Source organism: Pinus tabuliformis, chromosome 8, assembly GCF_031772625.1.
Source record: "Pinus tabuliformis cultivar Carrire ecotype Pingquan chromosome 8, CPIR1, whole genome shotgun sequence".
In the NCBI taxonomy this organism is placed as follows: Eukaryota; Viridiplantae; Streptophyta; class Pinopsida; order Pinales; family Pinaceae; genus Pinus; species Pinus tabuliformis.
In genome coordinates, this window is record NC_142294.1 from 1,123,286,724 (window position 1) to 1,123,304,801 (window position 18,078).

General features: G+C 40.4%; 1 long non-coding RNA gene across 1 annotated transcript; it reads left to right on the top strand.

Annotated features, from left to right (window-relative positions):
* The first annotated feature begins 13,667 nt into the window (after positions 1 to 13,667).
* Positions 13,668 to 14,621, top strand: LOC149239289 (uncharacterized). Its single transcript, XR_016245443.1, has 2 exons — positions 13,668 to 14,129; positions 14,241 to 14,621. It is a non-coding gene; the product is annotated as an uncharacterized LOC149239289 (long non-coding RNA).
* The last annotated feature ends 3,457 nt before the right edge of the window (positions 14,622 to 18,078 follow it).

The window sequence follows — 18,078 nt, forward strand, 5'->3', positions numbered from 1 at the left end:
TCGCTCCCCACTTTTGCTCCCGCTCCCAAGTAACATTGAGCCAAATGATGTTGGCAACTCTAGCAGTAGCCAGTGGTACTGGTCACAGACTTTTGTTGTAGAGGTCATTTATAGCCTCCTTGGTTATGTGTTTTTGTTTTGATCTCTATATCATCATCGTGTATGTATTGGACAATGCACTGGGTGCCATTTTGATATAATGGATATATTCATGAGCCTACTTTGATAATATGTTGTATTCTATCTATATTCTAACGCTGTGTGTTTGGAAACATGAATGAAAATCTTTAACATTATGAGTTTTTATAAAAATAAATATTTAATGTGTTTTTTACAACGACCGAGTCATTGAAATCGAGCTGGCCGAGTCGATACCGTGTCGGAGTCGACCCTCGGCTGAGTCGGAGTTTTAAAACATTGCTCTGAAATAGTGTTCTTGTGTCAATGAGTATTTTTATCCATCATTCTTTCAACCTCTGATCAAACCTGCTGAGTGAAAGCACAAGTTATAAAAAATTGTGACCACTCTGAAATAGTGTTCTTGTGCCATTGAGTATTTTTATCCATCATTCTTTCAACCTCCAATCAAACCTGCGGAATGAAAGCACAAGTTACAAGGATTATCTTATGAGGACCTGATGTATATGTAGGGCCTCCAATGTTAGAACCATATCCATTATAACGAACTACATAAATAACATACACTTTGGAGGGGCTTTGTTCTGCCATAATTTCTTCCTCCACCAATCTAGAGGCTTGTTCTCTGCAACACACGTTGACAAATTCCAACTTAACCAATATGTACCTCCAGCTTGATTGTACACCCAAAACAACTTGTCCAAGACCTGTTAATCCAAATATGAGCCCTTGTCAGTGCCTCGATATAATCATCCTATAGTGCTGCAAATTGCTCGTTGACACTGATATCAGCTGCACTTAGCCACCCCTGCTCCCACAGAGGATGTCGAACCAAATTCAAGGTACATTTTCCTATCAATTGAAGCTGGTGGATCTAGTTTACAACAAACAAAATCTGTCTATTGCAGCCCATAATCATGTCAGCGCCCACCTGGACTTGAGATCCATTGCCAATCTGCCAAGCAAAGTATTGACCAAGATTGGGAAAAGCCAAAGTTAGTGCTTTCTGTTGATAAGGGGTCAGTGATTGGTGCTCTGGGTGCAGGGGATATTGACAAACGTTTAAACCTTGATACAACTTCCTCTAATTCTGGCGAAATCCATTCATCTTTCTCAACTGTAGTATCAATCATCTATTTCTAGACTGACTGTTTAATTAATTTTCCCTTTTTGGCCGCTATAACCAATCCTTTTTTTATTAATAGCCCAAACTTTCGTTATCGGACACAATTTCATAACAGAGGCACTTAACACTATCGGCCCTGTTTTCGCAAAAGAAATGCGTCAACATGCAAAATACACTATCAGCGGGGTTATTCCATAAGAATTGGAATAACACTATTGCACTTTGCTATCGGCAGTGACAATACACCGACTCAACACTGCCGTGGCGTTTACCCCGATGCGATAACACAACGATGCGATATAACGCAGCTATCGCTTATCGCATAGTCGCAATCACAACATTCCTAAGTCCACCTCCGATAGCACTTATAACGGCGGAATGCAACTTAGCGATGCGATATTTCTCCACCGATTCAACAGTCCCGACTAATTGCAATCCAACGGTTGCGTTTTAATCGCACAATCGCAAGGCGCAAATCCTCCAAGCCAGGCTCTGTTCGCTTCAAAGCACCGATCCGATATTCTTACGGACTCGATAAGGTTAAAAATACCCGTCTATAAATTGTCAAGTGCGGATTTCGGATCCGGTCTTGTGTTTTCACTGATTCTTAGTGTAAAATGAAATTTTGCTCGCGGGACTTTAAAACAATATATAAACTGAAAATAGGGGAAACAACGATAGGAGTAAAACATACAAATGACTGTTGCGGGCTTTATCAAAGCATTAGATGGCAAACCAGGCTAATTGCGCTATTAAAAGACTTAAGAAGAAAGCGATACAAAAATACACCAGTTATGCATAAATTCTGAATTTCAAAGACAAATCGGTATGCTAATGACGCACAAGAAGATTTTAGAGGTCGCATTACCTTCGGGATTGACCAACACAGAGATGTAATTCCTCTTTCCTTAATCAATCAGTCCAAATCCAATCGGTCAAAATCCCCTTACAATAGTGTGAAAATTACGTAAGTATTGGTTCATCCTAACAACCAGATCCTAATTCAAAGGCTAAAATTTATTCACCCTATCTGTCCTACGAGGCATTCTCCTCGAGAATTTCCACTACAGTTAACAAACTAAAATTTATTATATCATGGACAACGAGAGTGGAGGAAGCGATGAAGGTACTCAACTAGGGTTAGGGTTCCGGCACGGGATGCTTCTGGCTGTCTTGTACCAGGGACAGAGAGCAGGGGTAGCCTGAAGCCACCTGCATCTGATCAAAGAGGCGAAGAGCACTGAGACGAGAGGAGTACGGGGATTCGAAGAAAGGCGGGACTGACAGAAAAATGGCAGACGGAGATGGGAGGGGAGAGATCCCCTCCTATAAAAATGTAGTGGCAGGCGTGACCAGCAGAAATGGGATGTATGGAGGAACCGGCAGGAGTAACAAGGGAAGTCTAGTTATGGGAGCTCGATGGCAAGTAGGGCTGGGAAACAGATGCCTACCCAGAGCAGCGAAGAAACCCATGTTTGTAATCCCTAACAATAAACTAGAAGAATATAGAGGATATATGAAATACCATGCTTTGATCTGTAAGTTTGTGGGGACCTGGCCGTCGGAGAAGGATTTAACCAAATGGATACAACATAGATGGAAACCTAAGGGACACAGACCTAAAATTAGGGGCAAAGGGTTTTTTTACGGTTATTTTTGCCAATTTGGAGGATAAGGAGAGGACTTTGAGGGGGGACCCTATTTCCTGAATAACACTGGTCTATTTATGAGGCATTGGGAGGAATGCTACAACCTAGATAAGGAAAAGATGCTAGTGGTGCCCATTTGGGTCCCACTGTTTGGACTCCCTATTGAGTTTTGGGATTCAGAGATTCTGGAAGGGATAGGAAACACGATCGTGACATTTGTTAAAGTGGCTGAGACTACCAAAAGAGGAAAATATACGTCTTATGCCAGGATCTGTGTATACATGAATATCATAGAACCGCTACTGGAGTATATTGAAATAGAGTACCATGATGAGGTCTGGCAACAACTAGTGGATTATGAGCATATCCCATTTCGATGTCGAATATGCCACGAATATGGTCATCTCTTTAAACAGTGCCCCTTGAATGCACCTGAAGCCGGAACAAAACATGGGAAGGAGGAACAGATGGAGACAATAGCAAATAGGGAAGAGGATGAAGGATTCATGGAAGTGATGACTAGAAGGAAATCTCAAAAAGGATCAGTTCTTCTAAAATCCTCTACTAAAACAGTCATCAGAGAAGACCAAAACAAGTTTGGGGTATCGCAGGCAGAGGAAATGGAACTGGAAAAAGAAACCAGTGAATTGGAACCAGGAGAACCCATAAAAAGGAATGAAGGAAAAGCCATGATGCAAACAACCCTAGAACAAGAGAAGGAAGGAGGAAATATGGGAACACCCCAAGACCTATCCGAAATGGAGATAGACTTGCAAAAGGACAAAGGAAGCGAAGAAGAACAAGTAATGAAGAGACTACTGCATGAATGGCGTCATCTGGATGAAAGATTCATACCGAAAGAACAAAAAATTATACAACGATATGTTCCAAAAATATAAGGAGAAAGGAGGAACAGCCGCAACAAATCAACTAGAACAATTAGGGGCGCAAGGAGGACAAGGCACGGAAGCGGGAAACATCGGAAAAGCCGGGAGAAAAAGAGGAAGACGGCCCATGAACGAAACCATCCAAATGGTTGGAGATATGCTAGTTAACTCAGGAAGAGTCATACCTCTTTCAAAGGTATTCCAACAACCCCTTAAATTGTTAAAATGATAGTTACATCATGGAATATCAGAGGGTTAAATAGTAAGGGGAAACAAAGATATGTGAGGGATAGATTAAAAAAAGATAAACCAAGTATAATGATTATTCAATAAACCAAAATCAATGAATAGATGTTGAAAGAGATAATGCAGAAATTTCAACCTCATTATGAAATAATGGGGCAGGATGCGATAGGCAGTGCAGGGGGCCTGGCAATTCTATGGAATCCAGAAGAAGTTCAATTTGAAAGTTGGGTGAGTGTGCCTCGAATTCTTTCAGGCAAATTCAGATATATAGGCTCTCGAGAATGGGTCCTCCTTACTGGAGTATATGGCTCCCATTTAACGGGAGAACGCATAAGCTTTCTTCAAATGGTGGGAACCATCCGAAGTCTATTTCTAGATATTTACCATGGATTATAGGTGGAGCTTTAATATGATCACATCCCTAGAGGAAAAACGAGGAGGTCTGAGAAGAAGAACTGATCTAGACATGGAAGCCTTTGGCGATATGATGGCGGAACAAAGACTGGTGGACATACCCACAACAAATGGGATATATACATGGAATAACAGAAGAGGAGGAATAAAGCAGATTGCTTCAAGACTAGATAGATTCCTAATATCCGAACAAGCAATAAACAAAGACATATTTTTTGAGGCAATGATCCTACCAGGAATGGGCTCATATCGCTGGCCGATCAAACTAGAAATTGACATTAAAGCCAGTCCAAAAAAGGGCCTTTTAGTTTTGAGGCCTTCTGGCTAAGGGATCAGAAATTCATGACAAAAGTGGAGGAATGGTGGAATCAGAGCCAACAAAGAGGAAGAAGCAGGATGCAGACCTTCCAATTAAAATTAAAAGAACTCAAGGAGAAGATAAAAAAATGGAATAGAGAAGAATTTGGGAACATATTCAAAGACCAGCAGCTCTTAGACCAGAAGACTCTACAACAAGAAATAATCTCGGAAGGACGAAGTGAGGAAAGAATTAGGGAAGAAAGGATACTAATAAGCCAAATAGAAGAAAGAAGAAAATAGGAGGAGATTTTATGGAAACAGAAATCTAGAGTGAATTGGCTTAGAGAAGGAGAAAGAAATACGAAATCCTTCCATTAAGCCATGATTCAGCACAGTCAACGAAATCAAATTTTTTCCATCACAAATGAAGATGGATGCCGCCTAACCCAGCATGAGGAAATGGTGCAGACTCTGGTAGACCATTTCAAAGATCTCCTCACAGAACCTCAGGTGGACAAAAGAACAACTACTGGTAAGATTTGTAATGAGATACCAGAACTAATCACTAGAGATCAGAACCTGGCACTTATGAGAGCTGCAACCCTAGAGGAAGTAGAAGAGGTTGTGAAAGGGATGAAGAAGAATAAAGCCCCAGGACTAGACAGATTCACGGTGGAATTCTATCAAGAGGGCTGGAAATTCTTAGGGCAAGACATTATGGAGGTGGTTGAAGAATCACACGAAAATCAGAAGGTATGTCCTGGTCTAAACTCAACCCTCTTATCTCTTATTCCCAAAACTGCTAACTCTGATACGGTAATGTAATTTACCAGATTATTGCCACTCTGATAGCTAAGAGATTGAAGCCAATCCTGTCAAGTATTATCTCTCCGGAACAAACTTATTTGTGGAAGGAAGACAAATACTTGATGGCTTAGTAGTATCCCAGGAGGTGGTGCACTCCCTGAAAATAAAAAAGGAAGCGGGCATGATGATCAAACTGGATCTCTCAAAGGCATATGACTGTCTGAACTGGGACTACCTTAAATCGGTTTTAGCAACATTTGGTTTCTGCAATAGGTGGATATAGCGGGTGCAAGACATGATCTCCACACCAAACTTCTCCATACTATTGAATGGGACGCCAACTTCGACGTTCAATGCCACAAGAGGATTGAGACAAGGGGATCCCCTGTCCCCATTTCTGTTCATCATAGTAGCAGAAGGACTGGGCAGATATATCAAAAAAGAACTGAGAGAAAGGAAAATCAAAGGGTTAAGACTATGGGGCAACAACCTACCGATCACCCACCAACAATTTGTAGATGATATCATGCTTTTCTGCGCTGTTTCCCTAAGAGAAGTAAAAAGAATAAAAAAGATTCTTGACCTTTTTATGGAAGCCTCAGGCACTCAAATCAACAAGGACAAGTCCTGCACATTCCTCTTCAACACGTCAGGCACTGTTAAATCTTTCTTGACTAGAATATTGGGCTTTCACTTTGGAGATTTACCCACAAAGTATTTGGGAACCCAATTAGCCCTAAATCTACTCAAGATGGCTAACTGGCACCAAACCTTAGAAAAACTCAAAAACAGACTGGCTAACTGGTCCTTTCGAACCTTGAATATAGCAGGAAGAACAGTGCTTCTTCGATCAGTCTTACAAGCAATACCCATATACTCTCTGTCGGCAATGGCGGTACCTAAAGGGGTGTGCACAAAAATGGTAGAGATATTCAAAAAATTCCTTTGGGGAGGGCCACAACAACAAAAGAAATGGGCCCTGATATCATGGAAGGGCTTGACAAAAAACAAAGTAGAAGGGGGGGATTAGGGCTAAGAGATCCATACATCCTGAATCAAGTAATGGGAGCGAAGCTGTGGTGGAGATGGATAAAAGGAGGAGGAGACCTATGGAAAAAGATCTGGAAGCAAAAATACAACATGACCACCACTACGGAAGAGCTCCTAAGAATTGAAGAAACACCAAGAGGTTCTACAATAGGGAACCTGGCCAGCCAAAACAGACATAATCTCCAAGTACGCATTCTGGGAAATCCAGAATGGGAAATCAACCAAATTCTGGGATGAAGCTTGGCAGCAAAGAGGAAAACTGAAGGAAATGGAGGGCCTTCGAAACACTTGTCAGAGGGCCAAGGACGAAGGACTAAATTATGTAAGAGATTACTAGAATGAAGGAAGACAGGAGGAAACCTGGAGAACTTGGAAGGACCCGGAAGTGTGGGATAGAAACAGTGGTTCAGAACAAAGAGATCTAGGAGGATAATTATTAGAACAGGTCAAGATATTTTGAGATGGGGTAAATCCACGAAGGGCACCTTCACGATCAAAGAAGCCTATCACTTAATCACGCAGCAAGGGCAAGACGAAGATGCTCCCATCTGGAAACAAATGTGGCAGAGTCACTGGTGGCCAAAGGTAACCATGTTTTTATGGATGATAGGGAAGGGTCGCATTTTGACATGGGACCAGCTTCAGAAGCGTGGAATCCATGGACCCTCTAAATGTTGTCTATGCTCAGGAAACTCAGGAACATCTCCTAAACTCATGCCCTTTCGCTCAGCAGCAATGGGAAGAAATCAACAAGCTTTTTGGGAAGACAAATAGAAACCCTCACAACATTAAAGAAACTATTAAGCATTGGGGAAGAGACCAATTCCTGAACCTGGTGATTAGAAGGGCCTGAAGTTTAACGGTGAGATTAAACTTGTGGATGATATGGAAAGAGAGAAATAGGAGAATATTTCAAGACAAAGAAATACACTTGAATTGATCTGGGGAAAAATTCAAAACCACATAAGGGAAACAATCCTAGTGGAAAACTGGAATCAAGAGGACTGGAAAACAACTTCGGAGGAAAGAAAGATCTTGGCATACTTCAATTTAGAACAAGGAATGGTTCACCCCCAGAAACAGAAAGACCCAACAACGCTTATCCATAGCCCTGCCAATTTTAGGTACCCTCAAGATGGCTTCATCAAATTGAACTTCGATGGAGCCTCTAAAGGAAATCCAGGGACAGCTGGGTTCGGAGGCATCTTCCAAGATCATCAAGGAAGGACAAGATGGGTGTACGCAGACTATGGAGGTATTATGAGCAACAATGAAGTAGAATTGATGGCAATTCACCAAGGATTAAGAATAGCAATCCGCAATGGATACAATAATCTGGAAATAGAGGGTGATTCAAAGCTTGTGATAGAGATGCTCAGAAAATTGAATAATGGCAAGGATTGGGAAAAAGTAGTGCAGAGCTGGAGGACGGCAGGCCTAATTCAGGACATGGAAACGCTCATAAAAAGAATTGACTACAAAATCATTAATCATATCAGAAGAGACGGTAATAAGGCAGCGGACCTTCTTGCTAATTGGGGATGCAATGAACAAGGGAGCAAGGTGGATGGTATATGGCCGCTGCATACGGAAGATCAAAGGTGGGAGCCCCTCAAAGCAATCATTACCCATGACAATAATGCGGACACGAACTCTAGATAATCGACACAAGTGGTCCCCGGTCGGGGTGAGAGACGGAGATATGACGTGGGCATGGATCAGGACGAGGAGAGGACGGCAGGGCCAGCCACCAAACATTCCCATTATAAAACAGGGCGTGGGGGCGGCATGCAGGGGGGATAGCATCCCGAGAAATAGAAGTGACGGGGAATGAGGGAAGAAACAATAGAAATTGACGGCGGAAAAATGATGGGATGCAGGACAAGCAGGAGATCGCTGATAAAGGCAGCGAAGGGAGTAAAGGAAATCATAATGCAGCGAAGGAGGAAGATCGCAGGAGCGCAGGGCGAACTGGTTCCATCTAAGGCAAAGCAAAGGTCCGGGTATGTTTTCATAAAGCCAAACCCTGTAATTTTTTTAATCTTAGGCAGTCTGATGGAAGTGGGAGGTGAGATAGTAATAGCAGAGAGAGGTAGAAGTATGTCAGAAGGGGCAATACCTCTTGTAACTCGCAGTAAGAAGGCGGAGGCTGGCATGAAGGAAAATTCAAAGGAAGGGCAGAGCATGGGGAAAAACCGTGGAAACCAGGGTGAAGACCCTTTGGGCTCCTGTAAATGCTGCGCTCAGGGCCAGCCAGAAGAGGAAAAGGAAACAATCTGGGAGACAAAGAAGAATACAGAGAATAACCAATTGTCTGGGCTAGGGGGAGGAAAGCCGGGAAGCAGCCCAACCATCAGGAGAAATTGGAGAGAGGAGGGCAGAATTTGGGAAAAGGTAACTCAAGAAACGGGAACAAAAGTCATTACAGAGAATCTAACCTTTTCTGTGGGCCATGATACACAGGAGGTTGTAAGGAGGGAAATGGCGCACCAGGGACGGGGCAGAGGGCATGGTGGAAGAGGCCGGTCTAATCAGCCCGGTCGCAAAAACCCAACAACCTCAGAGCTGGCCATTCAAAGACGCCGTCGGAAAACAATGAGGACATCTGTTCAAGAGGCGGAAAGGGCGTACAGAGAAGGCACCGATGAGGAGATCCGCAGGCTCATTAAGGAACTTGAAGAAAACGTAATGGAAGAAGATTCGTATGGCGGCATGGGTTCCTTCCTTCATATACTCTATACGCTATGATGAAGGGGCAAGGGAATCCTGGTTATTGTAGAGAAACGAACTTAAAGGGCCTATTTCAGTAATAAGAAAATCCATTTATGTGCCCCGATGATGTTGGATTCCTTCCTCGAACCCCTCAAAATGAAGAGCGGAGCGGGAAAAACACCAATATGGTGGAAAAGGTTTTTCAATCTGGTCGGTCCCACAACAAAACAAACATGGATTCCACTGGTTGTTTATTTAGGGAATGGGAATGGAAGAGTGGGGGAACCTCATTCCGGACCCAGGTAACACCAGGGGACGGATGACGTTATATAAACAGGTTCTGCATGTTTATTAGGCATTGGAACAAGTTGCAGGAGAAATGGTGGAATTGGCCCAAGGCATGCCTAACATGAAGAAGGAAATGAAGAACCTGCAAATCACTATGATCATGCAGGATAGTACGTTGGAAGAAATCCAACAACAGATGAAGCAACTTATTCCAACGAAGAGGGAAGCGGCAACACCACCCGAGCTTGTGGAAGAATGATATTTTAGATCTTGCAGAAGTTTACCATGTTGATTTTCTGAAGCTAGTTTTCCATTTTCTTGTTTATTATCATGACTGTCAGATATATGTTTAATATTTTTTGTTGCGAAGTTTATTTAGCTTGGATTGATAGACTTACTCACTTTTGCTATTGGATGGCCTATATTAACTTGAGGTGGCCAACAGACTCGGTTTCGCATCTGGGCGGGTTGAGGCCACCAAAACGATGTACATGGCTTAACTTGATTTTATGTTAATAGAAAAAGAAAGGCACTACCTCAGCGTACAAAAAAAAAACAAATTATTACATCATGATAAAATCCTATATTCTAGCTCTTGTTTAACTAGAAAAACATGGAAATTGATGGCTAAAGGATCCCACTCCTTTGCTTGTAATTTTTTTTGTATTTTTGGAATAATTATTCGAATTTGTCTTCAAGCCTTATGCTCCTGCATCAGTGATACTCTATCTTGTGGACCAAATCTAATCCAAAATCAAATTCAACGCTATATACTTCAAATGTATAATTTGAGTCCAAAGATTATTTTTGGAGATGACAATCCAAAGCAAATTCGCAGTGGGAGCTTTCCCAAAAGATGGATATCTGTGAGACCCCAACCACCCATTTGCTGTAGGAGTGGCAAGCTTCCATCAACTAGCCAGACACAGACCTTTATAATCACAACTCCCAGTCCATAGAAAATTAATTTCCGAATTTTCTTCAAGATACCTTTGGGTATATGTGCTAGAGTGTTTAAAAAAATTGGGATGGCCTCCAAGACTGCTTTGATCACAACCAGACGGCCGCCTCGAGATAACCATCTGCTGTATCAGAAACTTATTTGCTGCTCAACTTTACCCACCAGCCACAGCCAGTCTTCTTTCCCATAAGTATTTGGTTTTTAAATTAAAACCCAAATATCTAATACCATCCGACATGCTTTATGAACAAAGGAACAATCCCTGTTCAAAAGACCAACAAATGGCTCTGAAAATCTATCACTGTAAATGGCCAATTTTTGCTCATTTATGACCATTCCTATCGCCTTCCCATATAATTGTAGAACCTCCTTGATTCTCAAACATTCGTTGTTGAAGCCATGAAGAAATAACAGCACATCATCCACAGGCAACAAGTGGAGACCAATCCAAATTCCTTCCAGTTGAAACTACCTGAAGAAATATTTCATTTGTGGCAGCAGAAATTATTCTGCTAAGGTCCTTAGTAATCATAAGGAACAAACAAGTGGAAAGTGGGCAGCCTTGGCGCAAACCCCTCAAAGCTTTGGAGAAGTCTGAGGCCGAGCCATTTGTAAGGATTGCAAAAGAAGTGGAGGTAACACAATCCATGATCCGTTTCACCATTTCATAGGGGAATCCAATATGAATCGACAAGTGCAGGAAAGACCAAGACAATCTGTTGTAGGCTTTCAGGAGATCTATTTTTATTACTGCTGCTGCAATTTTATGAATCTTAATTGAATGTACACCTTCTTGCATCGACCCTGTTGCTTCATGAATGTGCCAACCTTCTAAAAAGCCAATTTGTTCAGCAGAAATACAGTGAGACAGAAATGGCTTCAAGCGAACAACAATTATGTTGGAAATGATCTTAATAGTTATATAGGAAATTGCACAAGGAGATAGGACGAAACTGGTCGTGATTCTCAGGGCAGTCAGTCTTTGCATTCAACCCAATAAAATCATATTGATGCTAATTGGGATCTGCCCCTCCTGTTGAACTTCTTCACCACTTTCAGTAAGTCTTCCCCAATGAGATCAATGGTGGTCATAAAAAACTCTACTGTCCAACCGTTTGGACCAGGGCTGCAGGGTCTATTTTGAAAGCACTCAAAACTGATATGATTTCCTCTTTAGAAATAGCGTGGAATAATCAATTATTTGCATGTCCCTAAATTATCCTTGGAAGGGTACAGATGACCTTCAGAATTTCCTCAATAAGGCACCTGGCAGGTTCACTAAAAATATTACTAATATGATAAACTCCTAAATCTGCCAAGTCCTTAAATTTTCAACCTTTTGGTGCTCTTCATTCTTTAGTTCTTCACTCCTGCCCCTTATCCAAAAGCAGATTGGATTTTTGGGCTGGAGCATAGCTCTTCCGCATTTAATAAAATATTGCTCGATGGCTCCAGCAAAAACAGTACTATCTTCTCAACTTGAAGCAAAATGACCCCTCTTTCTATGGATCTCCCTAGCCTAGGCCACCGTTCTCTCTTTAATTATCTTCATAGCATGGACCAATTGGGTGCACATATAATCCTCAAGCGCTGGCTTGTATCAACACCAATTCTCTTTTACCAGACTGATGAATTCCTCCTCTGACAACCAGGCAGGATTGAACTTAAAAGGGGCACTCACTTTCTTGTCCACAATGCCAAGTGAATGGAGAATAGGAAGGTGATCAGAACTACTTGAGCTACCAACCCACGACCTGATTCTGATCCCTGACTGAAAAAAATTGCTATGAACCGTGAACTGATCCAATATTTTAGCAACACCACCCTCTCCTGCTTGGTAATTACCCCATATAGGCTTCAGCTCGATAGGTCCCACATCCTTCAAACCTGTCCGATCAAAAGAAGAATAAAAGAAGTCAGATAAAACATTAAATCGAGCACACAAGACCCAGATTTCAGGGAAAGATATGGTAAAATTCAAAACCCCTCCCATGATAAGATTAGAGGCTAGAAGAGAATAAAACCTTTTGGGGATGAAACTCCAATAAGAGGACTACTGAAATAGCATTTGATCATCATTCTAAGACCCATGATGGTGCATGCATAAGATGCAATTAAAGAAATCAAGTAATAGAATCAGGAGGAGACTTCTTCAGGGATTATAACAACAATTATAAAAGACTGAACTTATGTTGATTCAAATTTACTGTTGAAAACTTTGCAATTTCAAGCTTTTTAAAAAAATTGTGATTTAATATTAGAGGAACGGTGCACAATGTGTAATGTAGAGAATTCTGTCAAAACATGTGTATTAATATTAGTGAAGTTTCAACGGATGTTCTTAATACAGTTGTAAAGATGGTCTCAATTTAGGCATTGCTTATGTTTAACCTATATAATGTAGGTTACCTTGCCTCACGTTCTACATCAACACTTTTGTTTCAAGTTAACTTTCATCAAACGTTCATTGTGCATAGCATTCATCGATTAATTTAGATAATTTCTCTGCTGAGATTAGGCCATAATAAGCTTACAGCTTAGCCATGGATTAACAAATAGCGATCCATGGGCCATCATGGATGGGGCTCTTTACACCATAAGTAACTTCGAATATATGTTCTGCAAAGATAAAATCAAGAGGGTATGTATCTGTTTTTCTACCGTTCATCTAAGCTGTCAGAATTGAACATTTGCGAGTTCTCCACAATCTTTTTGATTGATGTTGGGTATTATGAGTAGAAAGTAGTCAATAATATACTAACATTAACTGAGCTCAGTATCAACTTATTCCCATATTCAATGCTCTTCTTGTAGGCTGTTGGCCTACAAAGTTGACTAAGAGGGATAGAATTTGTCATTCATATGTGCCTTAGCATGAAATAAAATTGCCCAATTCAGGTGTTGTTCTACCGGCGCAAATGAATATGCACTAGTAATCTCCTCGTTTTTCCAATACATCCCACTAATGTGATTCATAGCTATGTTAATCGACGTGCCTGTAATAACATCAAAATAAGGACACTTTATTGTCGTTATTTTCTCCTCATTCTTCTAGGCCTCTATTGAGCACTTTATCTGGGCCATAATTTATGTCATTGTTCCTATGTCTGTCTACACACCTGGACAGGCAAAGCATGTTTATGCTTACCACTCGGTTGCTCATGGAACAATGCAGGAAAAAATCTACAAGTAGTGAGTATCAAACTCTACTTTCTTGTAACGATTATTTTGTTAGACCATTCTGGCACATATTCTTCTGATTTGATTTTGCATTTTAACAGGTAGCGAATAAGGGCCTTGCAGCAAGTGTTGTGCATAAGCAACAGGTTCAAAGGTCGATGATTAAAGAGGAAGTTTTACTTTTCTTCAACCTTGAAGATAATGACAGTATGCCAACAATTCCGAGGAAATGAAAGAGCTAATATTGACCCAGCCAGAGCATACAGTAAGAGCAACAGTTAAAGGAAAGAAAATCCATCAGTTTATCCACCTGTTTATTCACCAATGGATGCTGCTTTGTTGAAGAGTTTACTTAACGAACATTACTTGAGGTATAATCTGAACATTACACTAATTTTTCAAGGCCTCTTTTGTAGAGCCACATTTATTGGAATATATCCAAATCAATTCTCAATCGTAATATGGTTAATATTTGGCCGCAGTTGGATTGTCAGTTTCATGAACATGAGACTCTTTCCCACGAGAATGAAGATGAAAGGCTTTTCCAAAGGAGCAAGATATGTGAAAAATCTTGAGAATTCCATGGAAAGCTGTCTTGTATTCCATTCCAGGGGACAATTGAACATGTTGAACAAAACAGTGGCAACTACAACTTGAATCTCGGACAAGCCACATCACTGAAGTTTAGAAACAAGAATCATGCTAGTGTTAAAAATGTCAACTCTATTGATAGGATTAAGGTACAGTTAATAATCCATAAAATTAATTACAGGGTTCATCCTGTTGAGTAGTGATTCTACAGCAGTGACATTGTCTCAATACAGACCATTACCTAGAAATGTACTAACTAGACTCATGCAACAGTCCTGCTTGGTATGAGAGTGCAGCTCCCTTGTACCATCATATGTACGGATTGTGGTAGAGAGATTTGTTGTGAGAATATGGTCAAAGGTTCCAGGTGACAGGAAGCACTTCTGTTCCCTCGGGAAAATTTGAGAATGAAAGTTCTGAGATCCTGTAAAATTTGTATATTGCCTTGTTTATCATAGCATACATCTGTATCCCAATTTAGAATATTCTAAATGAGGCTATAATTTATTGCAATTATAGTTATGGAATTTCTCCATTGTTTCTAAAGAAAGAGCGATTCTAACATATAGTTTACATGTACAATTTATTCAAGGCTGTGTACATGGGAAGACCTTTATAAATAAGAAATGTCTCTTAGATAGGTTGTGTGTGTGACAAGGATGTATCATAACCCTGTTTAGAAAGAAACCCGAGGAACATAAATTTATTTATCGAAGCAAAAAAATACTATGTTCCACCAAGTTTCCAGTATGAGGGAGCATGGGAGCAGGGAGATGCACAAGGGGGACATGTGGGAGCACCCCCCAAATTTTAGAAAAATTCAGGGAGGGATGGGGGATGTCGGGGTCCCTGCCTTGAAAATTATTAAATATAAAAATAATAATGATGACATCCTAACAATAACAATTCATCCCATATAAAGTCATCATTGTGCAATTTAGTGGAAATGTTATAATCCCGCCAATCTTGAAATCTCGAAAACTGTCAAGTCTTCCAAACTCTGAATGGGATATGCAATTCTACTTTCTCCTATTCCCTATTTTGTTCCATCTTCATTGGTTGGACAAAAATTCTGGGGGGAGTCACAAGGTGTCACCCTTCCAGGGGAGGGGAGTGCGCAAAGACCCCCTTTTTGGGAAGATGTGCCCCCACATTTGGAAAATGTTTCCCCATCCATTTCCCTGAGTTCCCCAAAAGGGGGACATGGGAAACTTTTCCTTTGGTGTCTCCCCTGTCCCGAGAGTTTGGAAAAAGCGGGGGGGCATGTTCCCATGGAACATTGGAAAAAATACGAGAAATACGAGTGATCATTTGTGTGTGATGCGTGATTTTATACAATATTGTTAATTTTTCTTGATTTTATACAATATTGTTAATTTTTCTCCATGCCTATAGCATAGAGAAGGACGCGAAAGGAAAGCAAGTACACTTTCTTGATTGCTTTTTCTTAGGTATGGGTAACTCTGTGTTCATCCTCTTTGCCTCTCTAGTGATTAAAAACGAGAGGAAAATGAAAAGTCAACGTGGAATGAATAAGCCACACAAGACAGAGTGGATCATCCTTGGATAACTTTTTGTCTCAGGAATGTGTTTGGCATGACATTTAAGGCAGGTAATAGGCAACGTGGAATGAATAAGCCACACAAGACAGAGTGGATCATCCTTGGATAACTTTTTGTCTCAGGAATGTGTTCAGCATGACAATTAGGGTTTATCACTATATACAACGTTGGGTTTTGTTTGCGTCTATCTAGGGTCTTTTGAAGGATTTATTGTAGCATCAAGTTGCGTAAGGGGAACTAAACTTCCCAAATGCAAGGGCAACAATTCTATGCCCTGGATTTCGTATAATAAATTGATATCTCCTCCATCGTAATGGTACTTGAATTATTTTTAGGGATAAAATGGAGTTAGAAATTTTCTTCCTCAACAAAATTCTGTAGTTCTATTCATAAGAAGAGAAATACATTCAGTACATGCTTGATTCATTTTCAACTGAGTTGGTTTTCAAGTATGTAGTGAGTACTTAATAACGAAATCTGTTGAAGTTTTCACCAAGGGGCAAAAATACTGTGTTACATTCAAATAAGGCATATGCTACCAGCATCAAAAGCTGTCAGGTAAGTCTCACAATTTCTAACAATTAAGAGGAATCAAAACTAGTCACTAAACTTCACAGAGCTTTGTGATCAAAATACTACTTGGGAACCATGAACTATTATATGAAAATAAAATAGTGAGAAAATACGATTGCTAGTTGATTTTTTTATTTTTTTTCCTGGAGATTTGGTAATATAAAATTGTGGCTGTATTTATTACTGAACTTTTAAATCTTTTAAATTGAAGGTTGAGAAAACTTAGAAGCCTTCAGCCCGGTGTAACCCTCTACTTAGTAGCAAACCTCCTCATATTATATTAGTTTGTTAAGAAACTATAAAATCAATGACAAGCTTATGCTTTGTTTTAAAGGTGGGTAACGCAGCTGTGCACCCATGGCTTTGTTTTCTTTGGGCATCTATATATGGGAGGTTAGACTCTTGCTGTTTACTGTTTTACTCTGTGCCTTATCCCACGGTTTACAAAGGGTTTTATCCCTTGTGAACTTTTGTTAGAGTCCTTGCATGTAGTCAAAATGTGTTTGGGTTTACTTCAATTTTGTAGCTTTTGCACTTGAAGCAATACCTATCTAGTTGTATTGGATGTGGCCTAAGTTACTTGCAGGTCCTCACCCCTCATGTCACGTATTTCATGTTTTAGAGATGACACATACTTGACACACGTCTAACACGAGTTTGATTTGTGTCCTGTTCACACGACACGAGTTTGACTTGTATTAGATATGAGCCTTGTTGATGTGAGTAGCATAGAAGGTCTCTTACATTGGCTTGGTGTCTTAGTTTGTGGAAGACATTATTTGCCTCTTCTAGTGATTTATGTCTTCTTTCCTAAGGCTAACTTGGGAAAAGTACAATAATTAAATGCAAATAATTATTGTGGGCTATTGGGTTATTTTCTAAGGATAAATAAGTTAATTATTTAGGTGACTTAGAGATAATATCAACTTTTGATCTTCAAGATGTTTCTAGAAGGCATATTCAAGATGTGTCTAGAAGGGTGATTGGGGTTGGAGATTTGGACTAAATGAAGATTATAAATGGAGGCTAGCGATGGACGTGAAGACACAACTAAGAGCACAAGTGTGTGAGTAAGTCATCACAAGAGAGCACTTTTCTTTGTAATGCGAGCGGCTCAGTGACTGTGCATAGAGAATTGCGAGTGGGTTTGAGCGAATCCAAGAGGCCCAAGTTGGAAAATATTATAGGGCCGAGTTGTCAAAAGGAGATCAAGTTTGTTTGGAGGGAGCCAAGATGCTGGAATGTTGGGGGTTTCCAGTGCGCATTAATGGCAAGGAGTAGATCAAGTTGCTGGAGGGTGCAGATCTAATCACTGGAGGCTGATTTCTTTAGAGCAATTTCATTTGGGGGTAGATTTCCTTGAGGCCAATTTTCCTTGGCTGAATTCATTCTAAGGGAGCCAAGTTGTAGGTTCCAGATTGTATTTTTCCTTGTATCTTTGTGGGTTGAAAAAGCTATATTTTCTAGATAACGAAATGGAGAATTGTTTCCGAGTTAATTAATTTTCAATGCGTGATTGATCTCTCTAGTTTATGTCTATTGCATATTTTTAATTCTAGAAGGTAAAGATATTGGTGATTTTATTTTTCAGTGA